The sequence below is a fragment of the Phalangium opilio genome, unplaced genomic scaffold (assembly GCF_054372755.1).
Source record: "Phalangium opilio isolate 3A_F unplaced genomic scaffold, DU_Popi_V2 ptg000019l_1, whole genome shotgun sequence".
Taxonomy (NCBI): domain Eukaryota; kingdom Metazoa; phylum Arthropoda; class Arachnida; order Opiliones; family Phalangiidae; genus Phalangium; species Phalangium opilio.
The window spans coordinates 4,710,305-4,737,571 of record NW_028324152.1 but is presented as its reverse complement, the minus strand read 5'-3'; the positions used below and the strand labels follow the sequence as shown (position 1 = coordinate 4,737,571).

Genomic DNA, 27,267 nt, shown 5'->3' with positions numbered 1-27,267 from the left:
AACCCAACGGCACGCAGTGTTCCTAAGTGGTCTCCCTCCCAAGTAGTGACTGCGCTCGACGCTGCTTAACTTCGGTTATCGGACGAGAACCGGTGTTTTCAGCGTGATATGGCTGTTGCCGAGAGTGCTAGTTAATAATTTGAATTTAATTAACTTTCATCTTTATAAAACAATAACAAAAAGAAGATATGTTTGCTGTTTTCATATCTGGTGGAATTTGAAAGAGGAAACAAAAGTGAAAACGCAAACGGCACGCAGTATTCCCAAGTACTGTATGCGCTCGACGCTGCTTAACTTCGGTGATCGGACGAGAACCGGTGTGTTCAGCGTGATATGGCCGTTGCCGAGAGTGCTAGTTAATAATTCGAATTTAAATTAAGTGAGACAAATTAACGTTCATCATTTTAAAACAAAAAGAAAAAGAAAACATGTTTGCTTTTTTCATATCTATTAAAATTTAAAAGAGGAAAAAAAAGTGAAAAAGCCAACGGCACGCAGTGTTCCTAAGTGGTCTCCCTCCCAAGTAGTGACTGCGCTCGACGCTGCTTAACTTCGGTTATCGGACGAGAACCGGTGTTTTCAGCATGATATGGCCGTTGCCGAGAGTGCGAGTTAATAATTTGAATTTAATTAACTTAAGTGCTGTTTTCATATCTGGTGGAATTTGAAAGAGGAAAAAAAAGTGAAAAAGCAAACGGCACGCAGTATTCCCAAGTACTGTATGCGCTCGACGCTGCTTAACTTCGTTGATCGGACGAGAACCGGTGTATTCAGCGTGATATGGTCGTTGCCGAGAGTGCTAGTTAATAATTTGAATTTAATTAACCTTCATCTTTATAAAACAATAACAAAAAGAAGATATGTTTGCTTTTTTCATATCTATTGGAATTTAAAAGAGGAAAAAAAAGTGAAAAAGCCAACGGCACGCTGTATTCCCAAGTACTGACTGCGCTCGACGCTGCTAACGTCGGCGATCGGACGAGAACCGGTGTTCTCAGCGTGATATGGCCGTTGCCGAGAGTGCTAGTTAATAATTCGAATTTAAATTAAGTGAGACAAATTAACCTTCATCATTTTAAAACAATAAGAAAAAGAAAACATGTTTGCTTTTTTCATATCTATTAAAATTTAAAAGAGGAAAAAAAGTGAAAAAGCCAACGGCACGCAGTGTTCCTAAGTGGTCTTCCTCCCAAGTAGTGACTGCGCTCGACGCTGCTTAACTTCGGTTATCGGACGAAAACCGGTGTTTTCAGCATGATATGGCCGTTGCCGAGAGTGCGAGTTAATAATTTGAATTTAATTAACTTTCATCTTTATAAAACAATAACAAAAAGAAGATATGTTTGCTGTTTTCATATCTGGTGGAATTTGAAAGAGGAAAAAAAAGTGAAAAAGCAAACGGCACGCAGTATTCCCAAGTACTGTATGCGCTCGACGCTGCTTAACTTCGGTGATCGGACGAGAACCGGTGTTTTCAGCGTGATATGGCCGTTGCCGAGAGTGCTAGTTAATAATTCGAATTTAAATTAAGTGAGACAAATTAACCTTCATCATTTTAAAACAATAACAAAAAAAACATGTTTGCTTTTTTTATTACTATTAAAATTTAAAAGAGAAAAAAAAAGTGAAAAATCAACGGCACGCAGTGTTCCTAAGTGGTCTCCCTCCCAAGTACTGACTGCGCTCGACGCTGCTTAACTTCGTTGATCGGACGAGAACCGGTGTATTCAGCGTGATATGGTCGTTGCCGAGAGTGCTAGTTAATAATTTGAATTTAATTAACCTTCATCTTTATAAAACAATAACAAAAAGAAGATATGTTTGCTTTTTTCATATCTATTGGAATTTAAAAGAGGAAAAAAAAGTGAAAAAGCCAACGGCACGCTGTATTCCCAAGTACTGACTGCGCTCGACGCTGCTAACGTCGGCGATCGGACGAGAACCGGTGTTCTCAGCGTGATATGGCCGTTGCCGAGAGTGCTAGTTAATAATTCGAATTTAAATTAAGTGAGACAAATTAACCTTCATCATTTTAAAACAATAAGAAAAAGAAAACATGTTTGCTTTTTTCATATCTATTAAAATTTAAAAGAGGAAAAAAAGTGAAAAAGCCAACGGCACGCAGTGTTCCTAAGTGGTCTTCCTCCCAAGTAGTGACTGCGCTCGACGCTGCTTAACTTCGGTTATCGGACGAGAACCGGTGTTTTCAGCGTGATATGGCTGTTGCCGAGAGTGCTAGTTAATAATTTGAATTTAATTAACTTTCATCTTTATAAAACAATAACAAAAAGAAGATATGTTTGCTGTTTTCATATCTGGTGGAATTTGAAAGAGGAAACAAAAGTGAAAACGCAAACGGCACGCAGTATTCCCAAGTACTGTATGCGCTCGACGCTGCTTAACTTCGGTGATCGGACGAGAACCGGTGTTTTCAGCGTGATATGGCCGTTGCCGAGAGTGCTAGTTAATAATTCGAATTTAAATTAAGTGAGACAAATTAACGTTCATCATTTTAAAACAAAAAGAAAAAGAAAACATGTTTGCTTTTTTCATATCTATTAAAATTTAAAAGAGGAAAAAAAAGTGAAAAAGCCAACGGCACGCAGTGTTCCTAAGTGGTCTCCCTCCCAAGTAGTGACTGCGCTCGACGCTGCTTAACTTCGGTTATCGGACGAAAACCGGTGTTTTCAGCATGATATGGCCGTTGCCGAGAGTGCGAGTTAATAATTTGAATTTAATTAACTTTCATCTTTATAAAACAATAACAAAAAGAAGATATGTTTGCTGTTTTCATATCTGGTGGAATTTGAAAGAGGAAAAAAAAGTGAAAAAGCAAACGGCACGCAGTATTCCCAAGTACTGTATGCGCTCGACGCTGCTTAACTTCGGTGATCGGACGAGAACCGGTGTTTTCAGCGTGATATGGCCGTTGCCGAGAGTGCTAGTTAATAATTCGAATTTAAATTAAGTGAGACAAATTAACCTTCATCATTTTAAAACAATAACAAAAAAAACATGTTTGCTTTTTTTATATCTATTAAAATTTAAAAGAGAAAAAAAAAGTGAAAAAATCAACGGCACGCAGTGTTCCTAAGTGGTCTCCCTCCCAAGTACTGACTGCGCTCGACGCTGCTTAACTTCGTTGATCGGACGAGAACCGGTGTATTCAGCGTGATATGGTCGTTGCCGAGAGTGCGAGTTAATAATTTGAATTTAATTAACCTTCATCTTTATAAAACAATAACAAAAAGAAGATATGTTTGCTTTTTTCATATCTATTGGAATTTAAAAGAGGAAAAAAAAGTGAAAAAGCCAACGGCACGCTGTATTCCCAAGTACTGACTGCGCTCGACGCTGCTAACGTCGGCGATCGGACGAGAACCGGTGTTCTCAGCGTGATATGGCCGTTGCCGAGAGTGCTAGTTAATAATTCGAATTTAAATTAAGTGAGACAAATTAACCTTCATCATTTTAAAACAATAAGAAAAAGAAAACATGTTTGCTTTTTTCATATCTATTAAAATTTAAAAGAGGAAAAAAAGTGAAAAAGCCAACGGCACGCAGTGTTCCTAAGTGGTCTCCCTCCCAAGTAGTGACTGCGCTCGACGCTGCTTAACTTCGGTTATCGGACGAAAACCGGTGTTTTCAGCATGATATGGCCGTTGCCGAGAGTGCGAGTTAATAATTTGAATTTAATTAACCTTCATCTTTATAAAACAATAACAAAAAGAAGATATGTTTGCTTTTTTCATATCTATTGGAATTTAAAAGAGGAAAAAAAAGTGAAAAAGCCAACGGCACGCTGTATTCCCAAGTACTGACTGCGCTCGACGCTGCTAACGTCGGCGATCGGACGAGAACCGGTGTTCTCAGCGTGATATGGCCGTTGCCGAGAGTGCTAGTTAATAATTCGAATTTAAATTAAGTGAGACAAATTAACCTTCATCATTTTAAAACAATAAGAAAAAGAAAACATGTTTGCTTTTTTCATATCTATTAAAATTTAAAAGAGGAAAAAAAGTGAAAAAGCCAACGGCACGCAGTGTTCCTAAGTGGTCTCCCTCCCAAGTAGTGACTGCGCTCGACGCTGCTTAACTTCGGTTATCGGACGAGAACCGGTGTTTTCAGCGTGATATGGCTGTTGCCGAGAGTGCTAGTTAATAATTTGAATTTAATTAACTTTCATCTTTATAAAACAATAACAAAAAGAAGATATGTTTGCTGTTTTCATATCTGGTGGAATTTGAAAGAGGAAACAAAAGTGAAAACGCAAACGGCACGCAGTATTCCCAAGTACTGTATGCGCTCGACGCTGCTTAACTTCGGTGATCGGACGAGAACCGGTGTTTTCAGCGTGATATGGCCGTTGCAGAGAGTGCTAGTTAATAATTCGAATTTAAATTAAGTGAGACAAATTAACGTTCATCATTTTAAAACAAAAAGAAAAAGAAAACATGTTTGCTTTTTTTATATCTATTAAAATTTAAAAGAGAAAAAAAAAGTGAAAAAATCAACGGCACGCAGTGTTCCTAAGTGGTCTCCCTCCCAAGTACTGACTGCGCTCGACGCTGCTTAACTTCGTTGATCGGACGAAAACCGGTGTATTCAGCGTGATATGGTCGTTGCCGAGAGTGCTAGTTAAATATTTGAATTTAATTATCCTTCATCTTTATAAAACAATAACAAAAAGAAGATATGTTTGCTTTTTTCATATCTATTGGAATTTAAAAGAGGAAAAAAAAGTGAAAAAGCCAACGGCACGCTGTATTCCCAAGTACTGACTGCGCTCGACGCTGCTAACGTCGGCGATCGGACGAGAACCGGTGTTCTCAGCGTGATATGGCCGTTGCCGAGAGTGCTAGTTAATAATTCGAATTTAAATTAAGTGAGACAAATTAACCTTCATCATTTTGAAACAATAACAAAAAGAAAACATGTTTGCTTTTTTCATATCTATTAAAATTTAAAAGAGGAAAAAAAAGTGAAAAAGCCAACGGCACGCAGTGTTCCTAAGTGGTCTCCCTCCCAAGTACTGACTGCGCTCGACGCTTCTTTACTTCGGTTATCGGACGAGAACTGGTGTATTCAGCGTGATATGGTCGTTGCCGAAAGTGCTTGTTAATAATTTGAATTTAATTAACCTTCATCTTTATAAAACAATAACAAAAAGAAGACATGTTTGCTTTTTTCATATCTATTGGAATTTAAAAGAGGAAAAAAAAGTGAAAAAGCCAACGGCACGCAGTGTTCCTTAGTGGTCTCCCTCCCAAGTACTGTATGCGCTCGACGCTGCTCAACTTCGATGATCGGACGAGAACCGGTGTTTTCAGCGTGATATGGCCGTTGCCGAGAGTGCTAGTTAATAATTTGAATTTAATTAACTTTCATCTTTATAAAACAATAACAAAAAGAAGATATGTTTGCTGTTTTCATATCTGGTGGAATTTGAAAGAGGAAACAAAAGTGAAAAAGCAAACGGCACGCAGTATTCCCAAGTACTGTATGCGCTCGACGCTGCTTAACTTCGGTGATCGGACGAGAACCGGTGTTTTCAGCGTGATATGGCCGTTGCCGAGAGTGCTAGTTAATAATTCGAATTTAAATTAAGTGAGACAAATTAACGTTCATCATTTTAAAACAATAAGAAAAAGAAAACATGTTTGCTTTTTTCATATCTATTAAAATTTAAAAGAGGAAAAAAAAAGTGAAAAAGCCAACGGCACGCAGTGTTCCTAAGTGGTCTCCCTCCCAAGTAGTGACTGCGCTCGACGCTGCTTAACTTCGGTTATCGGACGAGAACCGGTGTTTTCAGCGTGATATGGCCATTGCCGAGAGTGCTAGTTAATAATTTGAATTTAATTAACTTTCATCTTTATAAAACAATAACAAAAAGAAGATATGTTTGCTGTTTTCATATCTGGTGGAATTTGAAAGAGGAAACAAAAGTGAAAAAGCAAACGGCACGCAGTATTCCCAAGTACTGTATGCGCTCGACGCTGCTTAACTTCGGTGATCGGACGAGAACCGGTGTTTTCAGCGTGATATGGCCGTTGCCGAGAGTGCTAGTTAATAGTTCGAATTTAAATTAAGTGAGACAAATTAACCTTCATCATTTTAAAACAATAACAAAAAAAACATGTTTGCTTTTTTCATATCTATTAAAATTTAAAAGAAAAAAAAAAATTAAAAAATCAACGGCACGCAGTGTTCCTAAGTGGTCTCCCTCCCAAGTACTGACTGCGCTCGACGCTGCTTAACTTCGTTGATCGGACGAGAACCGGTGTATTCAGCGTGATATGGTCGTTGCCGAGAGTGCTAGTTAATAATTTGAATTTAAATTAAGTGAGACAAATTAACCTTCATCATTTTAAAACAATAACAAAAAAACATGTTTGCTTTTTTCATGTCTATTGAAATTTAAAAGAGAAAAAAAAAGTGAAAAAATCAACGGCACGCAGCGTTCCTAAGAGGTCTCCCTCCCAAGTACTGACTGCGCTCGACGCTGCTTAACTTCGGTGATCGGACGAGAACCGGTTTACTCAGCGTGATATGTTCGTTGCCGAGAGTGCTAGTTAATAATTTGAATTTAAGCCCAAAAATTATATCGTCGTCAGGTATTGTGGAAAAACTTTGACTTTTTACGTCACATCTGAGACCTCACAACACCGCTCCCGGATGGGCTCGAACCACCAACCTTTCGGTTAACAGCCGAACGCACTAAGCATTGCGCTACGGAAGCTTAGAATTTAAAATGTTGTCAGGTATTGTGGAAAAACTTTGACTTTTTACGTTACATTTGAGATCTCACAACACCGCGCCCGGGTGGGCTCGAACGACCAACCTTTCGGTTAACAGCCGACCGCGCTAATCATTGAGCCACGGAAGCTCAGAAATTAAATGGTTGTCAGGTATTGTGGAAAAACTTTGACTTTTTACGTCACATCTGAGACCTCACAACACCGCTCCCGGATGGGCTCGAACCACCAACCTTTCGGTTAACAGCCGAAGACACTAAGCATTGCATCACGGAAAATTAGAATTTAAAATGTTGTCATGTATTGTGGAAAACTTATGACTTTGTACGCTACATCTGAGACCCCACAACACCTCTCCCGGGTGGGCTGGAACCACCAACCTTTCGGTTAACAGATGAACGCGATAACCATTGCGCAACGGAAGCCCAAAAATTAAACGTTCGTCAGGTATTGTGGAAAAACTTTGACTTTTTACGTTACATTTGAGATCTCACAACACCGCTCCCAGGTGGGCTCGAACGACCAACCGTTCGGTTAACAGATAAACGCGATAACCATTGCGCAAAGGAAGCCCAAAAATTAAATGGTCTTCAGGTATTGTGGAAAAACTTTTATATTCTGGGTTACAGCTGACACCTCACAACACCGCTCCCAGATGGGCTCGAACCACCACCCTTTTGGTTAACTGCCGAACGCACTATGCATTGCGCCACGGAAGCTTAAAATTTAAAATGTTGTCAGGTATTGTGGAAAAACTTTTGCTTTTTACGTTCCTTCTGAGATCTCACAACACCGCTCCCGGGTGGGCCCGAACCACCAACCTTTCGGTTAACAGATGAACGCGATAACCGTTGCGCAACGGAAGCCCAAAAATTATATCGTCGTCAGGTATTGTGGAAAAACTTTGACTTTTTACGTCACATCTGAGACCTCACAACACCGCTCCCGGATGGGCTCGAACCACCAACCTTTCAGTTAACAGCCGAACGCGCTAACCATTGAGCCACGGAAGCTCAGAAATTCAATGGTTGTCAGTTATTGTGGAAAAACTTTGACTTTTTACGTCACATCTGTGACCTCACAACACCGCTCCCGTATGGGCTCGACCAACCAACCTTTCGGTTAAAAGCCGAACGCGCTAACCATTGCGCCACGGAAGCCCAAAAATTAAATGGCCGTCAGGTATTGTGGAAAAACTTTGACTTTTTACGTCACATATGAGACTCCACAACACCGCTCCGGGATGGGCTCGAACCACCAACCTTTCGGTTAACAGCCGAATGCGCTAACCATTGCGCCACGCAAGCCCAAAAAATAAATGTTCGTCAGGTATTGTGGGAAAACTTTGACTTTTTACGTCACATCTAAGGCCTCACAACACCGCTCCCGGGTGGGCTCGAACCACCGACCTTTCGGTTAACAGCCGAACGCACTAAGCATTGCGCCACGGAAGCTAAAGAATTTAAAATGTTGTCAGGTATTGTGGAAAAACTTTTATATTCTGGGTTACAGCTGACACCTCACAACACCGCTCCCAGATGGGCACGAACTACCACCCTTTTGGTTAACAGTAGAACGCACTAAGCATTGCGCCACGGAAGCTTAAAATTTAAAATGTTGTCAGGTATTGTGGAAAACTTATGACTTTTTACGCCACATCTGAGACCCCACAACACCTCTCCGGGATGGGCTCGAACCACCAACCTTTCGGTTAACAGCCGAATGCGCTAACCATTGCGCCACGGAAGCCCAAAAAATAAATGGTCCTCAGGTATTGTGGGAAAACTTTGACTTTTTACGTCACATCTGAGGCCTCACAACACCGCTCCCGGGTGGGCTCGAACCACCGACCTTTCGGTTAACAGCCGAACGCACTAAGCATTGCGCCATGGAAGCTTAGAATTTAAAATGTTGTCAGGTATTGTGGAAAAACTTTGGCTTTTTACGTTCCTTCTGAGATCTCACAACACCGCTCCCGTGTGGCCCGAACCACCAACCTTTCGGTTAACAGATGAACGCGATAACCGTTGCGCAACGGAAGCCCAAAAATTATATCGTCGTCAGGTATTGTGGAAAAACTTTGACTTTTTACGTCACATCTGAGACCTCACAACACCGCTCTCGGATGGGCTCGAACCACCAACCATTCGGTTAACAGCCGAACGCACTAAGCATTGCGCCACGGAAAATTAGAATTTAAAATGTTGTCATGTATTGTGGAAAACTTATGACTTTTTACGCTACATCTGATACCCCACAACACCTCTCCCGGGTGGGCCCGAACCACCAACCTTTCGGTTAACAGCCGATTGCGCTAACCATTGCGCCACGGAAGCCCAAAAAATAAATGTTCGTCAGGTATTGTGGAAAAATTTTGACATTTTACGTCACATATGAGACTCCACAACACCGCTCCCGGGTGGGCTCGAACCACCGACCTTTCGGTTAACAGCCGAACGCACTAAGCATTGCGCCATGGAAGCTTAGAATTTAAAATGTTGTCAGGTATTGTGGAAAAACTTTGGCTTTTTACGTCCCTTCTGAGATCTCACAACACCGCTCCCGTGTGGCCCGAACCACCAACCTTTCGGTTAACAGATGAACGCGATAACCGTTGCGCAACGGAAGCCCAAAAATTATATCGTCGTCAGGTTTTGTGGAAAAATTTTGACTTTTTACGTCACATATGAGACTCCACAACACCGCTCCGGGATGGGCTCGAACCACCAACCTTTCGGTTAACAGCCGAATGCGCTAACCATTGCGCCACGGAAGCCCAAAAAATAAATGTTCGTCAGGTATTGTGGGAAAACTTTGACTTTTTACGTCACATCTGAGGCCTCACAACACCGCTCCCGGGTGGGCTCAAACCACCGACCTTTCGGTTAACAGCCGAACGCACTAAGCATTGCGCCATGGAAGCTTAGAATTTAAAATGTTGTCAGGTATTGTGGAAAAACTTTGGCTTTTTACGTTCGTTCTGAGATCTCACAACACCGCTCCCGGGTGGCCCGAACCACCAACCTTTCGGTTAACAGATGAACGCGATAACCGTTGCGCAACGGAAGCCCAAAAATTATATCGTCGTCAGGTTTTGTGGAAAAACTTTGACTTTTTACGTCGCATATGAGACTCCACAACACCGCTCCCGGGTGGGCTCGAACCACCGACCTTTCGGTTAACAGCCGAACGCACTAAGCATTGCGCCATGGAAGCTTAGAATTTAAAATGTTGTCAGGTATTGTGGAAAAACTTTGGCTTTTTACGTCCCTTCTGAGATCTCACAACACCGCTCCCGTGTGGCCCGAACCACCAACCTTTCGGTTAACAGATGAACGCGATAACCGTTGCGCAACGGAAGCCCAAAAATTATATCGTCGTCAGGTTTTGTGGAAAAATTTTGACTTTTTACGTCACATATGAGACTCCACAACACCGCTCCGGGATGGGCTCGAACCACCAACCTTTCGGTTAACAGCCGAATGCGCTAACCATTGCGCCACGGAAGCCCAAAAAATAAATGTTCGTCAGGTATTGTGGGAAAACTTTGACTTTTTACGTCACATCTGAGGCCTCACAACACCGCTCCCGGGTGGGCTCAAACCACCGACCTTTCGGTTAACAGCCGAACGCACTAAGCATTGCGCCATGGAAGCTTAGAATTTAAAATGTTGTCAGGTATTGTGGAAAAACTTTGGCTTTTTACGTTCGTTCTGAGATCTCACAACACCGCTCCCGGGTGGCCCGAACCACCAACCTTTCGGTTAACAGATGAACGCGATAACCGTTGCGCAACGGAAGCCCAAAAATTATATCGTCGTCAGGTATTGTGGAAAAACTTTGACTTTTTACGTCACATCTGAGACCTCACAACACCGCTCCCGGATGGGCTCGAACCTCCAACCTTTCAGTTAACAGCCGAACGCGCTAACCATTGAGCCACGGAAGCTCAGAAATTCAATGGTTGTCAGGTATTGTGGAAAAACTTTGACTTTTTACGTCACATCTGAGACCTCACAACACCGCTCCCGGATGGGCTCGAACCACCAACCTTTCGGTTAACAGCCGAACGCACTAAGCATTGCGCCATGGAAGCTTAGAATTTAAAATGTTTTCAGGTATTGTGGAAAAACTTTTATATTCTGGGTTACAGCTGAAACCTCACAACACCGCTCCCAGATGGGCTCGAACCACCACCCTTTTGGTTAACAGCCGAACGCACTAAGCATTGCGCCACGGAAGCTTAAAATTTAAAATGTTGTCAGGTATTGTGGAAAACTTATGACTTTTTACGCCACATCTGAGACCCCACAACACCTCTCCGGGATGTGCTCGAACCACCAACCTTTCGGTTAACAGCCGAATGCGCTAACCATTGCGCCACGGAAGCCCAAAAAATAAATGTTCGTCAGGTATTGTGGGAAAACTTTGACTTTTTACGTCACATCTGAGGCCTCACAACACCGCTCCCGGGTGGGCTCGAACCACCGACCTTTCAGTTAACAGCCGAACGCACTAAGCATTGCGCCATGGAAGCTTAGAATTTAAAATGTTGTCAGGTATTGTGGAAAAACTTTGGCTTTTTACGTTCCTTCTGAGATCTCACAACACCGCTCCCGGGTGGCCCGAACCACCAACCTTTCGGTTAACAGATGAACGCGATAACCGTTGCGCAACGGAAGCCCAAAAATTATATCGTCGTCAGGTATTGTGGAAAAACTTTGACTTTTTACGTCATATCTGAGACCTCACAACACCGCTCCCGGATGGGCTCGAACCTCCAACCTTTCAGTTAACAGCCGAACGCGCTAACCATTGAGCCACGGAAGCTCAGAAATTCAATGGTTGTCAGGTATTGTGGAAAAACTTTGACTTTTTACGTTACATTTGAGATCTCACAACACCGCTCCCGGGTGGGCTCGAACGACCAACCTTTCGGTTAACAGCCGAACGCGCTAACCATTGACCCACGGAAGCTCAGAAATTAAATGGTTGTCAGGTATTGTGGAAAAACCTTGACTTTTTACGTCACATCTGAGACCTCACAACACCGCTCTCGGATGGGCTCGAACCACCAACCATTCGGTTAACAGCCGAACGCACTAAGCATTGCGCCACGGAAAATTAGAATTTAAAACGTTGTCATGTATTGTGGAAAACTTATGACTTTTTACGCTACATCTGAGACCCCACAACACCTCTCCCGGGTGGGCCCGAACCACCAAACTTTCGGTTAACAGCCGATTGCGCTAACCATTGCGCCACGGAAGCCCATAAAATAAATGTTCGTCAGGTATTGTGGAAAAATTTTGACTTTTTACGTCACATATGAGACTCCACAACACCGCTCCCAGATGGGCTCGAACCACCAACCTTTCAGTTAAGAGCCGAACGCGCTAACCATTGAGCCAAGGAAGCTCAGAAATTCAATGGTTGTCAGGTATTGTGGAAAAACTTTGACTTTTTACGTCACATCTGAGAACTCACAACACCGCTCCCGTATGGGCTCGAACCACCAACCTTTTGGTTAACAGCCGAACTCGCTAACCATTGCGCCACGGAAGCCCAAAAATTAAATGGCCGTCAGGTATTGTGGAAAAACTTTGACTTTTTACGTCACATATGAGACTCCACAACACCGCTCCGGGATGGGTTCGAACCACCAACCTTTCGGTTAACAGCCGAGTGCGCTAACCATTGCGCCACGGAAGCCCAAAAAATAAATGTTCGTCAGGTATTGTGGGAAAACTTTGACTTTTTACGTCACATCTGAGGCCTCACAACACCGCTCCCGGGTGGGCTCGAACCACCGACCTTTCGGTTAACAGCCAAACGCACTAAGCATTGCGCCATGGAAGCTTAGAATTTGAAATGTTTTCAGGTATTGTAGAAAAACTTTGGCTTTTAACGTTCCTTCTGAGATCTCACAACACCGCTCCCGGGTGGGCCCGAACCACCAACCTTTCGGTTAACAGATGAACGCGATAACCGTTGCGCAACGGAAGCCCAATAATTATATCGTCGTCAGGTATTGTGGAAAAACTTTGACTTTTTACGTCACATCTGAGACCTCACAACACCGCTCCCGGATGGGCTCGAACCACCAACCTTTCAGTTAACAGCCGAACGCGCTAACCATTGAGCCAAGGAAGCTCAGAAATTCAATGGTTGTCAGGTATTGTGGAAAAACTTTGTCTTTTTACGTCACATCTGAGACCTCACAACACCGCTCCCGTATGGGCTCGAACCACCAACCTTTCGGTTAACAGCCGAACGCGCTAACCATTGCGCCACGGAAGCCCAAAAATTAAATGGCCGTCAGGTATTGTGGAAAAACTTTGACTTTTTACGTCACATATGAGACTCCACAACACCGCTCCGGGATGGGCTCGAACCACCAACCGTTCGGTTAACAGCCGAACGCGCTAACCAATGCGCCTTGGAAGCCCAAAAATTAAATGACCGTCAGGTATAGTGGAAAAACTTTGACTTTTTACGTCACATATGAGGCCTCACGACACCGCTCCCGGGTGGGCTCGAACCACCGACCTTTCGGTTAACAGATGAACGCGATAACCGTTGCGCAACGGAAGCCCAATAATTATATCGTCGTCAGGTATTGTGGAAAAACTTTGACTTTTTACGTCACATCTGAGACCTCACAACACCGCTCCCGGATGGGCTCGAACCACCAACCTTTCAGTTAACAGCCGAACGCGCTAACCATTGAGCCACGGAAGCTCAGAAATTCAATGGTTGTCAGGTGTTGTGGAAAAACTTTGTCTTTTTACGTCACATCTGAGACCTCACAACACCGCTCCCGTATGGGCTCGAACCACCAACCTTTCGGTTAACAGCCGAACGCGCTAACCATTGCGCCACGGAAGCCCAAAAATTAAATGGCCGTCAGGTATTGTGGAAAAACTTTGACTTTTTACGTCACATATGAGACTCCACAACACCGCTCCGGGATGGGCTCGAACCACCAACCGTTCGGTTAACAGCCGAACGCGCTAACCATTGCGCCTTGGAAGCCCAAAAATTAAATGACCGTCAGGTATAGTGGAAAAACTTTGACTTTTTACGTCACATATGAGGCCTCACGACACCGCTCCCGGGTGGGCTCGAACCACCGACCTTTCGGTTAACAGCCGAACGCACTAAGCATTGCGCCATGGAAGCTTAGAATTTAAAATGTTGTCTGGTATTGTGGAAAAACTTTGGCTTTTTACGTTCCTTCTGAGATCTCACAACACCGCTCCCGGGTGGCCCGAACCACCAACCTTTCGGTTAACAGATGAACGCGATAACCGTTGCGCAACGGAAGCCCAAAAATTATATCGTCGTCAGGTATTGTGGAAAAACTTTGACTTTTTACGTCACATCTGAGACCTCACAACACCGCTCCCGGATGGGCTCGAACCTCCAGCCTTTCAGTTAACAGCCGAACGCGCTAACCATTGAGCTACGGAAGCTCAGAAATTCAATGGTTGTCAGGTATTGTGGGAAAACTTTGACTTTTTACGTCACATCTAAGGCCTCACAACACCGCTCCCGGGTGGGCTCGAACCACCGACCTTTCGGTTAACAGCCGAACGCACTAAGCATTGCGCCACGGAAGCTAAAGAATTTAAAATGTTGTCAGGTATTGTGGAAAAACTTTTATATTCTGGGTTACAGCTGACACCTCACAACACCGCTCCCAGATGGGCACGAACTACCACCCTTTTGGTTAACAGTAGAACGCACTAAGCATTGCGCCACGGAAGCTTAAAATTTAAAATGTTGTCAGGTATTGTGGAAAACTTATGACTTTTTACGCCACATCTGAGACCCCACAACACCTCTCCGGGATGGGCTCGAACCACCAACCTTTCGGTTAACAGCCGAATGCGCTAACCATTGCGCCACGGAAGCCCAAAAAATAAATGGTCCTCAGGTATTGTGGGAAAACTTTGACTTTTTACGTCACATCTGAGGCCTCACAACACCGCTCCCGGGTGGGCTCGAACCACCGACCTTTCGGTTAACAGCCGAACGCACTAAGCATTGCGCCATGGAAGCTTAGAATTTAAAATGTTGTCAGGTATTGTGGAAAAACTTTGGCTTTTTACGTTCCTTCTGAGATCTCACAACACCGCTCCCGTGTGGCCCGAACCACCAACCTTTCGGTTAACAGATGAACGCGATAACCGTTGCGCAACGGAAGCCCAAAAATTATATCGTCGTCAGGTATTGTGGAAAAACTTTGACTTTTTACGTCACATCTGAGACCTCACAACACCGCTCTCGGATGGGCTCGAACCACCAACCATTCGGTTAACAGCCGAACGCACTAAGCATTGCGCCACGGAAAATTAGAATTTAAAATGTTGTCATGTATTGTGGAAAACTTATGACTTTTTACGCTACATCTGATACCCCACAACACCTCTCCCGGGTGGGCCCGAACCACCAACCTTTCGGTTAACAGCCGATTGCGCTAACCATTGCGCCACGGAAGCCCAAAAAATAAATGTTCGTCAGGTATTGTGGAAAAATTTTGACATTTTACGTCACATATGAGACTCCACAACACCGCTCCCGGGTGGGCTCGAACCACCGACCTTTCGGTTAACAGCCGAACGCACTAAGCATTGCGCCATGGAAGCTTAGAATTTAAAATGTTGTCAGGTATTGTGGAAAAACTTTGGCTTTTTACGTCCCTTCTGAGATCTCACAACACCGCTCCCGTGTGGCCCGAACCACCAACCTTTCGGTTAACAGATGAACGCGATAACCGTTGCGCAACGGAAGCCCAAAAATTATATCGTCGTCAGGTTTTGTGGAAAAACTTTGACTTTTTACGTCACATATGAGACCTCACAACACCGCTCCCGGATGGGCTCGAACCACCAACCTTTCGGTTAACAGCCGAACGCACTATGCATTGCGCCACGGAAAATTAGAATTTAAAATGTTTTCATGTATTGTGGAAAACGTATGACTTTTACGCTACATCTGAGACCCCACAACACCGCTCCCGGGTGGGCCCGAACCACCAACCTTTCGGTTAACAGATGAACGCGATAACCGTTGCGTAACGGAAGCCCAAAAATTATATCGTCCTCAGGTATTGTGGAAAAACTTTGACTTTTTACGTCACATCTGAGACCTCAACACCGCTCCCAGATGGGCTCGAGCCACCAACCTTTCAGTTAACAGCCGAACGCGCTAACCATTGAACCAAGGAAGCTCAGAAATTCAATGGTTGTCAGGTATTGTGGAAAAACTTTGACTTTTAACGTCACATCTGAGACCTCACAACACCGCTCCCGGGTGGGCCCGAACCACCAACCTTTCGGTTAACAGCCGAACTCGCTAACCATTGCGCCACGGAAGCCCAAGAATTAAATGGCCGTCAGGTATTGTGGAAAAACTTTGAATTTTTACGTCACATATGAGACTCCACAACACCGCTCCGGGATGGGCTCGAACCACCAACCTTTCGGTTAACAGCCGAATGCGCTAACCATTGCGCCACGGAAGCCCAAAAAATAAATGTTCGTCAGGTATTGTGGGAAAACTTTGACTTTTTACGTCACATCTGAGACCTCACAACACCGCTCCCGGGTGGGCTCGAACCACCGACCTTTCGGTTAACAGCCGAACGCACTAAGCATTGCGCCATGGAAGCTTAGAATTTAAAATGTTGTCAGGTATTTTAGAAAAACTTTGGCTTTTTACGTTCCTTCTGAGATCTCACAACACCGCTCCCGGGTGGGCCCGAACCACCAACCTTTCGGTTAACAGATGAACGCGATAACCGTTGCGCAACGGAAGCCCAAAAATTATATCGTCGTCAGGTATTGTGGAAAAACTTTGACTTTTTACGTCACATCTGAGACCTCACAACACCGCTCCCGGATGGGCTCGAACCACCAACCTTTCAGTTAACAGCCGAACGCGCTAACCATTGAGCCACGGAAGCTCAGATATTCAATGGTTGTCAGGTATTGTGGAAAAACTTTGTCTTTTTACGTCACATCTGAGACCTCACAACACCGCTCCCGTATGGGCTCGAACCACCAACCTTTCGTTTAACAGCCGAACGCGCTAACCATTGCGCCACGGAAGCCCAAAAATTAAATGGCCGTCAGGTATTGTGGAAAAACTTTGACTTTTTACGTCACATATACGTCCACAATACATGACAACATTTTAAATTCTAATTTTCCTCGGCGCAATGCTTAGTTGGTTAGTGCGTTCGGCTGTTAACCGAAAGGTCGGTGGTTCGAGCCCACCCGGGAGCGGTGTTGTGAGGCCTCAGATGTGACGTAAAAAGTCAACGTTTTCCCACAATACCTGAGGAACATTTATTTTTTGGGCTTCCGTGGCGCAATGGTTAGCGCATTCGGCTGTTAACCGAAAGGTTGGTGGTTCGAGCCCATCCCGGAGAGGTGTTGTGGGGTCTCAGATGTGGCGTTAAAAGTCATAAGTTTTCCACAATACCTGACAACATTTTAAATTTTAAGCTTCCGTGGCGCAATGCTTAGTGCGTTCGGCTGTTAACCAAAAGGGTGGTGGTTCGAGCCCATCTGGGAGCGGTGTTGTGAGGTGTCAGCTGTAACCCAGAATATAAAGGTTTTTCCACAATACCTGACAACATTTTAAATTCTAATTTTCCGTGGCGCAATGCTTAGTGCGTTCGGCTGTTAACCGAATGGTTGGTGGTTCGAGCCCATCCGAGAGCGGTGTTGTGAGGTCTCAGATGTGACTTAAAAAGTCAAAGTTTTTCCACAATACCTGACAACCATTTAATTTCTGAGCTTCCGTGGGTCAATGGTTAGCGCGTTCGGCTGTTAACTGAAAGGTTGGAGGTTCGATCCCATCCGGGAGCGGTGTTGTGAGGTCTCAGATGTGACGTAAAAGGTCAAAGTTTTTCCACAATACCTGACGACGATATAATTTTTGGGCTTCCGTTGCGCAACGGTTATCGCGTTCATCTGTTAACCGAAAGGTTGGTGGTTCGGGCCACCCGGGAGCGGTGTTGTGAGATCTCAGAAGGAACGTAAAAAGCCAAAGTTTTTCCACAATACCTGACGACGATATAATTTTTGGGCTTCCGTTGCGCAACGGTTATCGCGTTCATCTGTTAACCGAAAGGTAGGTGGTTCGGGCCCACCCGGGAGCGGTGTTGTGGGGTCTCAGATGTAACGTAAAATGTCAAAGTTTTACCACAATACCTGACAACATTTTAAATTCTAAGCTTCCGTGGCGCAATGCTTAGTGCGTTCGGCTGTTAACCGAAAGGTTGGTGGTTCGAGCCCATCCGGGAGCGGTGTTGTGAGGTCTCAGATTGGACGTAAAAAGTCAAAGTTTTTCCACAATACCTGACGACGATATAATTTTTGGGCTTCCGTTGCGCAACGGTTATCGCGTTCATCTGTTAACCGAAAGGTTGGTGGTTCGGGCCACCCGGGAGCGGTGTTGTGAGATCTCAGAAGGAACGTAAAAAGCCAAAGTTTTTCCACAATACCTGACAACATTTTAAATTCTAAGCTTCCATGGCGCAATGCTTAGTGCGTTCGGCTGTTAACCGAAAGGTCGGTGGTTCGAGCCCACCCGGGAGCGGTCTTGTGAGGCCTCAGATGTGCTGTAAAAAGTCAAAGTTTTCCCACAATACCTGACGAACATTTATTTTTTGGGTTTCCGTGGCGCAATGGTTAGCGCGTTCGGCTGTTAACTGAAAGGTTGGTGGTTCGAGCCCATCTGGGAGCGGTGTTGAGGTCTCAGATGTGACGTAAAAAGTCAAAGTTTTTCCACAATACCTGACGACGATATAATCGCATGTTTTTTTTCTTCAAGATACAAAATCCGTGACAACGATTTTTTACTGAAAATTGAATTTGAACAGTTTTTTGAATGAATATCGTTATATTTGCTTGAATTATAGCAAAAAATACAAAAATAATGGTTTCAGTGGTTATATTTGAAAATAGTGAAAAAATTCTCAAAATGTGCTTGTCTGGTCGAGAAACGTCGATTTTGAAAATGGTTTAAAAATCGAGGTACATTTTTATTTATTGATCAATCGAGATGAAATCACTTTTATTGAGTATTTAGTAGGTAATTAAGCTGAATACGGTCAAAAATTTGTCCAGAAAAAATGCATTCAAAAGTGTACCGAAAAAATCGCATGTTTTTTTTCTTCAAGATACAAAATCCGTGACAACGATTTCTTCTTGAAAATTGAATTTAAGCAGTTTTTTGAATGAATATCGTTACATTTGCTTGAATTAAAGCAAAAAGTACAAAAATAATGGTTTCAGTGGTTATATTTGAAAATATTGAAAAAATACTCAAAATGTGCTTCTCTGGTCGAGAAACGTCGTTTTCGAAAATGTTATTAAAAATCGAGGTACATTTTTATTTATGGATCAATCGAGATGAAATCACTTTTAATGAGTATTTTGTAGGTAATTAAGCTGAATTGGGTCAAAAATTTGTCCAGAAAAAAATGCATTCAAAAGTGTACCGAAAAAATCGCATGTTTTTTTTCATCAAGATACAAAATCCGTGACAACGATTTCTTACTGAAAATTCATTTTGAACCGTTTTTTGAATGAATATCGTTACATTTGCTTGAATTGCAGCAAAAAATACAAAAATAATGGTTTCAGTGGTTATATTTGAAAATAGTGAAAAAATTCTCAAAATGTGCTTTTCTGGTCGAGAAACGTCGATTTTGAAAAAGGTATTAAAAATCGAGGTACATTTTTATTTATTGATCAATCGAGATGAAATCACTTTTAATGAGTATTTTATAGGTAATTAAGCCGAATTCGGTCAAAAATTTGTCCAGAAGAAAATGCATTCAAAAGTGTACCGAAAAAATCGCATGTTTTTTTTCTTCAAGATACAAAATCCGTGACAACGATTTTTTACTGAAAATTGAATTTGAACAGTTTTTTGAATGAATATCGTTATATTTGCTTGAATTATAGCAAAAAATACTAAAATAATTATTTCAGTGGTTATATTTGAAAATAGTGAAAAAATTCTCAAAATGTGCTTTTCTGGTCGAGAAACGTCGATTTTGAAAATGGTTTAAAAATCGAGGTACATTTTTATTTATTGTTCAATCGAGATGAAATCACTTTTATTGAGTATTTAGTAGGTAATTAAGCTGAATACGGTCAAAAATTTGTCCAGAAAAAATACATTCAAAAGTCTCAGATGTGACGTAAAAAGTCAGAGTTTTTCCAAAATACCTGACGAACATTTAATTTTTGGTTTTCCGTGGCTCAATGGTTAGCGCGTTCGGCTGTTATCCAATAGGTTGGTGGTTCGAGCCCACACGGGAGCGGTGTTTTGGGATCTCAAATGTAACGTAAAAAGCCAAAGTCTTTCCACAATCCCTCACGACCATTTAATTTTTGGGCTTCCGTGGCGCAATGGTTAGCGCGTTCGGCTGTTATCCGAAAGGTTGGTGGTTCCAGCCCACCCGGGAGAGGTGTTGTGGGGTCTCAGATGTAGCGTAAAAAGTCGTTTTCCACAATACCTGACAACCATTTTATTTCTGAGCTTCCGTGGCTCAATGGTTAGCGCGGTCGGCTGTTAACCGAAAGGTTGGTGTCTCGAGAACACCCGGAAGTGGTGTTGTGAGATCTCAAATGTAACGTTAAAAGCCAAAGTTTTTCAACAATACCTGACGACGATTTAATTTTTGGGCTTCCGTGGCGCAATGGTTAGCGCGTTCGGCTGTTAACCGAAAGGTTGGTGGTTCAAGCCCACCCGGGAGAGGTGTTGTGGGGTCTCAGATGTAGCGTAAAGAGTCATACGTTTTCCACAATACCTGACAACCATTTAAGTTCTGAGCTTCCGTGGCTCAATGGTTAGCGCGTTCGGCTGTTATCCGAAAGGTTGGTGGTTCGAGCACACCCGGGAGCGGTGATGTGAGGTTTCAGATGTTACGTAAAAAGTCAAAGTGTGTCCACAATACCTGACAACATTTTTAATTCTAAGCTTCCGTGGCGCAATGCTTAGTGCGTTCGGATGTTAACCGAGAAGTTGATGGTTCGATTCCATTCGGAGAGCGGTGTTGTGAGGTCTCAGATGTGACGTAAAAAGTCAAACTTTTTCACAATACCGGACAACCATTTAATTTCTAAGGTTCCGTGGCTCAATGGTTAGCGCGTTCGGATGTTATCTGAAAGGTTGGTGGTTCGAGCACACCCGGGAGCGGTGCTGTGAGGTTTCAGATGTTACGTAAAAAGTCAAAGTTTTTCAACAATACCTGACGACTATTTAATTTTTGGGCTTCCGTGGCGCAATGGTTATCGCATTCGGCTGTTAACCAAAAGGTTGGTGGTTCGAGCCCATCCGGGAGCGGTGTTGTGAGGTCTCAGATTTGACGTATAAAGTCAAAGTTTTTCCACAATTCCTGACGACCATTTAATTTCAGAGCTTCCTTGGCTCAATCAATACGGCGTTCGGCTTTAAACCGATAGTTTGGTGGTTCGAGCCCATCCGGGAGCGGTGTTGTGAGGTCTCAGATGTAGAGTAAAGAGTCATAAGTTTTCCACAATACCTGACAACCATTTAAGTTCTGAGCTTCCGTGGCTCAATGGTTAGCGCGTTCGGCTGTTATCCGAAAGGTTGGTGGTTCGAGCACACCCGGGAGCGGTGATGTGAGGTTTCAGATGTTACGTAAAAAGTCAAAGTTTGTCCACAATACCTGACAACATTTTTAATTCTAAGCTTTAGTGGCGCAATGCTTAGTGCGTTCGGATGTTAACCGAGAAGTTGATGGTTCGATCCCATTCGGAGAGCGGTGTTGTGAGGTCTCAGATGTGACGTAAAAAGTCAAACTTTTTCACAATACCGGACAACCATTTAATTTCTGAGGTTCCGTGGCTCAATGGTTAGCGCGTTCGGATGTTATCTGAAAGGTTGGTGGTTCGAGCACACCCGGGAGCGGTGCTGTGAGGTTTCAGATGTTACGTAAAAAGTCAAAGTTTTTCAACAATACCTGACGACTATTTAATTTTTGGGCTTCCGTGGCGCAATGGTTAGCGCATTCGGCTGTTAACCGAAAGGTTGGTGGTTCGAGCCCATCCGGGAGCGGTGTTGTGAGGTCTCAGATTTGACGTATAAAGTCAAAGTTTTTCCACAATTCCTGACGACCATTTAATTTCAGAGCTTCCTTGGCTCAATCAATACGGCGTTCGGCTTTAAACCGATAGTTTGGTGGTTCGAGCCCATCCGGGAGCGGTGTTGTGAGGTCTCAGATGTAGCGTAAAGAGTCATAAGTTTTCCACAATACCTGACAAACATTTAAGTTCTGAGCTTCCGTGGCTAAAGGGTTAGCGCGTTCGGCTGTTATCCGAAAGGTTGGTGGTTCGAGCACACCCGGGAGCGGTGATGTGAGGTGTCAGATGTTACGTAAAAAGTCAAAGTTTGTCCACAATACCTGACAACATTTTTAATTTTAAGCTTCCGTGGCGCAATGCTTAGTGCGGTCGGATGTTAACCGAGAAGTTGATGGTTCGATCCCCTTCGGAGAGCGGTGTTGTGAGGTCTCAGATGTGACGTAAAAAGTCAAACTTTTTCACAATACCGGACAACCATTTAATTTCTGAGGTTCCGTGGCGCAATGGTCATCGCGTTCAGCTGTTAACCGAAAGGTTGGTGGATCGAGCCCACCCGGCAGAGGTGTTGTGGGGTCTAAGAAGTAGCGTGAAAAGTCATAACTTTTCTACAATAACTGACAACCATTTCATTTCTGAGCTTCCGTGGCTCAATGGTTAGCGCGTTCGGCTGTTATCCAATAGGTTGGTGGTTCGAGCCCACACGGGAGCGGTGTTTTGGGATCTCAAATGTAACGTAAAAAGCCAAAGTCTTTCCACAATCCCTCACGACCATTTAATTTTTGGGCTTCCGTGGCGCAATGGTTATCGCATTCGGCTGTTAACCAAAAGGTTGGTGGTTCGAGCCCATCCGGGAGCGGTGTTGTGAGGTCTCAGATTTGACGTATAAAGTCAAAGTTTTTCCACAATTCCTGACGACCATTTAATTTCAGAGCTTCCTTGGCTCAATCAATACGGCGTTCGGCTTTAAACCGATAGTTTGGTGGTTCGAGCCCATCCGGGAGCGGTGTTGTGAGGTCTCAGATGTAGCGTAAAGAGTCATAAGTTTTCCACAATACCTGACAACCATTTAAGTTCTGAGCTTCCCGGGAGCGGTGATGTGAGGTTTCAGATGTTACGTAAAAAGTCAAAGTTTGTCCACAATACCTGACAACATTTTTAATTCTAAGCTTTAGTGGCGCAATGCTTAGTGCGTTCGGATGTTAACCGAGAAGTTGATGGTTCGATCCCATTCGGAGAGCGGTGTTGTGAGGTCTCAGATGTGACGTAAAAAGTCAAACTTTTTCACAATACCGGACAACCATTTAATTTCTGAGGTTCCGTGGCTCAATGGCTAGCGCGTTCGGATGTTATCTGAAAGGTTGGTGGTTCGAGCACACCCGGGAGCGGTGCTGTGAGGTTTCAGATGTTACGTAAAAAGTCAAAGTTTTTCAACAATACCTGACGACTATTTAATTTTTGGGCTTCCGTGGCGCAATGGTTAGCGCATTCGGCTGTTAACCGAAAGGTTGGTGGTTCGAGCCCATCTGAGAGCGGTGTTGTGAGGTCTCAGATTTGACGTATAAAGTCAAAGTTTTTCCACAATTCCTGACGACCATTTAATTTCAGAGCTTCCTTGGCTCAATCAATACGGCGTTCGGCTTTAAACCGATAGTTTGGTGGTTCGAGCCCATCCGGGAGCGGTGTTATGAGGTCTCAGATGTAGCGTAAAGAGTCATAAGTTTTCCACAATACCTGACAACTATTTAAGTTCTGAGCTTCCGTGGCTCAATGGTTAGCGCGTTCGGCTGTTATCCGAAAGGTTGGTGGTTCGAGCACACCCGGGAGCGGTGATGTGAAGTTTCAGATGTTACGTAAAAAGTCAAAGTTTGTACACAATACCTGACAACATTTTTAATTCTAAGCTTCCGTGGCGCAATGCTTAGTGCGTTCGGATGTTAACCGAGAAGTTGATGGTTCGATCCCATTCGGAGAGCGGTGTTGTGAGGTCTCAGATGTGACGTAAAAAGTCAAACTTTTTCACAATACCGGACAACCATTTAATTTCTGAGGTTCCGTGACTCAATGGTTAGCGCGTTCGGATGTTATCTGAAAGGTTGGTGGTTCGAGCACACCCGGGAGCGGTGCTGTGAGGTTTCAGATGTTACGTAAAAAGTCAAAGTTTTTCAACAATACCTGACGACTATTTAATTTTTGGGCTTCCGTGGCGCAATGGTTAGCGCATTCGGCTGTTAACCGAAAGGTTGGTGGTTCCAGCCCACCCGGGAGAGGTGTTGTGGGGTCTAAGATGTAGCGTTAAAAGTCATAAGTTTTCCACAATACCTGACAACCATTTAATTTCTGAGCTTCTGTGGCTCAATGGTTAGCGCGTTCGGCTGTTAATCGAAAGGTTGGTGGTTCGAGCCACCTGGGAGCGGTGTTGTGAGGTCTCAAATGTAACTTCAAAAGACGAAGTTTTTCAACAATACCTGACGACATTTAATTTTTGGGCTTCCGTGGCGCAATGGTTAGCGCGTTCAGCGATTTCTACGCTGAATACACCGTTTCTCGTCCGATTACCGAAGTTAAGCAGCGTCGAGCGCAGTCAGTACTTGGGAGGGAGACCACTTAGGAACACTCCGTGCCTTTAGCTTTTTCACTTTTTTTTTTGTCTTTTAAATTCCAATAGATATGAAAAAAGCAAACTTATTTTCTTTTTGATATTGTTTTAAAAAGATGAAGGTTAATTTGTCTCACTTAATTTAAATTCGAATTATTAACTAGCACTCTTGGCAACGGCCATATCACACTGAATACACCGGTTCTCGTCCGATCACCATAGTTAAGCAGCGTCGAGCGCAGTCAGTAATTGGTAACACAGCGTGCCGTTGGCTTTTTCCTTTTTGTTTCCTCTTTAAAATTCCACCAGATATGAAAAAAGCAAACATATCTTCTTTTTGTTATTGTTTTATAAAGATGAAGGTTAATTAAATTCAAATTAACTAGCACTCTCGGCAACGGCCATATCACTCTGAATACACCGTTTCTCGTCCGATCACCGAAGTTGAGCAGCGTCGAGTGCAGTCAGTACTTGGGAGGGAGACCACTTAGGAGCACTGTGTTCCTTTGGTTTTTGACTTTTTTTCCTCTTTTAAATTCCAATAGATATGAAAAAAGCAAATATATTATCTTTTTGTTATTGTTTTAAAAAGATGAAGGTTAATTTGTTTCACTTAATTTAAATTCGAATTATTAGCTTGCACTCTCGGCAACGGCCATATCACTCTGAAAACACCGGTTCTCGTCCGATCACCGAAGTTAAGCAGCGTCGAGCGCAGTCAGAACTTGGGAGGGAGACCACTTAGGAACACTGCGTTCCGTTGGCTTTTTGACTTTATTTTCCTCTTTTAAATTCCAATAGATATGAAAAAAGCAAACATATTTTCTTTTTGTTATAGTTTTAAAAAGATGAAGGTTAATTTGTTTCACTTAATTTAAATTCGAATTATTAACTAGCACTCTTGGCAACGGCCATATCACGCTGAAAACCCCGGTTCTCGTCCGATCACCGAAGTTAAGCAGCGTCGAGCGCAGTCAGTGCTTGGGAACACTGCGTGCCGTTGGCTTTTTCCTTTATGTTTCCTCTTTTAAATTCCACCAGATATGAAAAAACCAAACATATCTTCATTTTGTTATTGTTTAAAAAGATGAAGGTTAATTTGCCTCACTTAATTTAAATTCGAATTATTAACTAGCACTCTTGGCAACGGCCATATCACACTGAAAACACCGTTTCTCGTCCGATCACCATAGTTAAGCAGCGTCGAGCGCAGTCAGTACTTGGTAACACAGCGTGCCGTTGGCTTTTTCCATTTTTTTTCCTCTTTAAAATTCCACCAGATATGAAAAAAGCAAACATATCTTCTTTTTGTTATAGTTTTATAAAGATGAAGGTTAATTAAATTCAAATTATTAACTAGCACTCTCGGCAACGGCCATATCACGCTGAATACACCGTTTCTCGTCCGATCACCATAGTTAAGCAGCGTCTAGCGCAGTCAGTACTTGGTAACACAGCGTGCCGTTGGCTTTTTCCTTTTTGTTTCCTCTTTAAAATTCCACCAGATATGAAAAAAGCAAACATATCTTCTTTTTGTTATTGTTTTATAAAGATGAAGGTTAAAAAATTCAAATTATTAACTAGCACTCTCGGCAACGGCCATATCACGCTGAATACACCGTTTCTTGTCCGATCACCGAAGTTAAGCAGCGTCGGGCGCAGTCAGTACTTGGGAGGGAGACCACTAAGGAACACTGCGTTCCGTTAGCTTTTTCACTTTTTTTTGTCTTTTAAGTCCCAATAGATATGAAAAAACCAAACATATTTTCTTTTTGTTATTGTTTTAAAAAGATGATGGTTAATTTGTCTCACTTAATTTAAATTCGAATTATTAACTAGCTTTCTCGGCAACGGCCATATCACTCTGAAAACACCGGTTCTCGTCCGATCACCGAAGTTAAGCAGCGTCGAGCGCAGTCGGTACTTGGGAACACTGCGTGCCGTTGGCTTTTTCCTTTTTGTTTCCTCTTTTAAATTCCACCAGATATGAAAAAACCAAACATATCTTCTTTTTGTTATTGTTTTATAAAGATGAAGGTTAATTAAATTCAAATTATTATCTAGCACTCTCGGCAACGGCCATATCACGCTGAAAACACCGGTTCTCGTCCGATCACAGAAGTTTAGCAGCGTCGAGCGCAGTCAGTACTTGGGAGGGAGACCACTTAGGAACACTGCGCGCCGTTGGCATTTTCACCTTTTTTCCTCTTTTAAATTCCAATAGATATGAAAAAAGCAAACATATTTTCTTTTTGTTAATGTTTAAAAAGATGAAGGTTAATTTGTCTCACTTAATTTAAATTCGAATTATTAACTAGCACTCTCGGAAACGGCCATATCACTCTGAAAACACCGGTTCTCGTCCGATCACCGAAGTTAAGCAGCGTCGAGCGCAGTCAGTACTTGGGAGGTCTCTGATTTGACGTAAAAAGTCAAAGTTTTTCCACAATACCTGACGACCATATCATTTTTGAGCTTCCGTGGCGCAATGGTTAGCGCCTTCAGCTGTCACAACACCGCTCCCGGGTGGGTTCGAACCACCAACCTATTGGTTAACAGCCGAACGCGCTAACCATTGAGCCACGGAAACTCTGAAATTAAATGGTTGTCACATATTGTGGAAAAGTTTTTACTTTTTACGCTACATCTGAGACCCCACAATACCTCTCCCGGGTGGGCTCGAACCACCAACCTATTGGTTAACAGCCGAACGCGCTAACCATTGAGCCACGGAAGCTCAGAAATTAAATGGTTGTCAGGTATTTTGGAAAAGTTATGACTT

The 27,267-nt window shown here is 43.2% G+C and overlaps 1 non-coding gene and 27 pseudogenes across 1 annotated transcript; 5 read left to right on the top strand and 23 right to left on the bottom strand.

Annotated features, from left to right (window-relative positions):
* Position 1: 1 nt before the first annotated feature.
* Positions 2-120, bottom strand: LOC149700263 (5S ribosomal RNA; annotated as a pseudogene).
* Positions 121-242: 122 nt separating this feature from the next.
* LOC149700262 (5S ribosomal RNA) lies at positions 243-345 on the bottom strand (annotated as a pseudogene).
* Positions 346-482: 137 nt separating this feature from the next.
* Positions 483-601, bottom strand: LOC149700261 (5S ribosomal RNA; annotated as a pseudogene).
* A 551-nt stretch (positions 602-1,152) lies between these two features.
* Positions 1,153-1,271, bottom strand: LOC149700260 (5S ribosomal RNA; annotated as a pseudogene).
* Positions 1,272-1,393: 122 nt separating this feature from the next.
* LOC149700259 (5S ribosomal RNA) lies at positions 1,394-1,496 on the bottom strand (annotated as a pseudogene).
* Positions 1,497-1,630: 134 nt separating this feature from the next.
* LOC149700258 (5S ribosomal RNA) lies at positions 1,631-1,749 on the bottom strand (annotated as a pseudogene).
* Positions 1,750-2,109: 360 nt separating this feature from the next.
* On the bottom strand, positions 2,110-2,228 carry LOC149700257 (5S ribosomal RNA; annotated as a pseudogene).
* Positions 2,229-2,350: 122 nt separating this feature from the next.
* On the bottom strand, positions 2,351-2,453 carry LOC149700256 (5S ribosomal RNA; annotated as a pseudogene).
* A 137-nt stretch (positions 2,454-2,590) lies between these two features.
* LOC149700255 (5S ribosomal RNA) lies at positions 2,591-2,709 on the bottom strand (annotated as a pseudogene).
* A 122-nt stretch (positions 2,710-2,831) lies between these two features.
* LOC149700254 (5S ribosomal RNA) lies at positions 2,832-2,934 on the bottom strand (annotated as a pseudogene).
* A 135-nt stretch (positions 2,935-3,069) lies between these two features.
* Positions 3,070-3,188, bottom strand: LOC149700253 (5S ribosomal RNA; annotated as a pseudogene).
* A 360-nt stretch (positions 3,189-3,548) lies between these two features.
* On the bottom strand, positions 3,549-3,667 carry LOC149700252 (5S ribosomal RNA; annotated as a pseudogene).
* Positions 3,668-4,027: 360 nt separating this feature from the next.
* On the bottom strand, positions 4,028-4,146 carry LOC149700251 (5S ribosomal RNA; annotated as a pseudogene).
* A 121-nt stretch (positions 4,147-4,267) lies between these two features.
* On the bottom strand, positions 4,268-4,371 carry LOC149700250 (5S ribosomal RNA; annotated as a pseudogene).
* A 137-nt stretch (positions 4,372-4,508) lies between these two features.
* LOC149700249 (5S ribosomal RNA) lies at positions 4,509-4,627 on the bottom strand (annotated as a pseudogene).
* Positions 4,628-4,988: 361 nt separating this feature from the next.
* Positions 4,989-5,107, bottom strand: LOC149700248 (5S ribosomal RNA; annotated as a pseudogene).
* A 122-nt stretch (positions 5,108-5,229) lies between these two features.
* On the bottom strand, positions 5,230-5,348 carry LOC149700247 (5S ribosomal RNA; annotated as a pseudogene).
* Positions 5,349-5,470: 122 nt separating this feature from the next.
* LOC149700246 (5S ribosomal RNA) lies at positions 5,471-5,573 on the bottom strand (annotated as a pseudogene).
* A 138-nt stretch (positions 5,574-5,711) lies between these two features.
* LOC149700245 (5S ribosomal RNA) lies at positions 5,712-5,830 on the bottom strand (annotated as a pseudogene).
* Positions 5,831-5,952: 122 nt separating this feature from the next.
* Positions 5,953-6,055, bottom strand: LOC149700244 (5S ribosomal RNA; annotated as a pseudogene).
* Positions 6,056-6,189: 134 nt separating this feature from the next.
* On the bottom strand, positions 6,190-6,308 carry LOC149700243 (5S ribosomal RNA; annotated as a pseudogene).
* Positions 6,309-6,442: 134 nt separating this feature from the next.
* On the bottom strand, positions 6,443-6,561 carry LOC149700242 (5S ribosomal RNA; annotated as a pseudogene).
* Positions 6,562-12,100: 5,539 nt separating this feature from the next.
* Positions 12,101-12,173, bottom strand: TRNAK-CUU (transfer RNA lysine (anticodon CUU)). Its single transcript has one exon. It is a non-coding gene; the product is annotated as a tRNA-Lys (tRNA).
* A 12,959-nt stretch (positions 12,174-25,132) lies between these two features.
* LOC149700240 (5S ribosomal RNA) lies at positions 25,133-25,251 on the top strand (annotated as a pseudogene).
* A 137-nt stretch (positions 25,252-25,388) lies between these two features.
* LOC149700239 (5S ribosomal RNA) lies at positions 25,389-25,491 on the top strand (annotated as a pseudogene).
* A 585-nt stretch (positions 25,492-26,076) lies between these two features.
* LOC149700238 (5S ribosomal RNA) lies at positions 26,077-26,195 on the top strand (annotated as a pseudogene).
* A 136-nt stretch (positions 26,196-26,331) lies between these two features.
* LOC149700237 (5S ribosomal RNA) lies at positions 26,332-26,434 on the top strand (annotated as a pseudogene).
* A 122-nt stretch (positions 26,435-26,556) lies between these two features.
* Positions 26,557-26,675, top strand: LOC149700236 (5S ribosomal RNA; annotated as a pseudogene).
* The last annotated feature ends 592 nt before the right edge of the window (positions 26,676-27,267 follow it).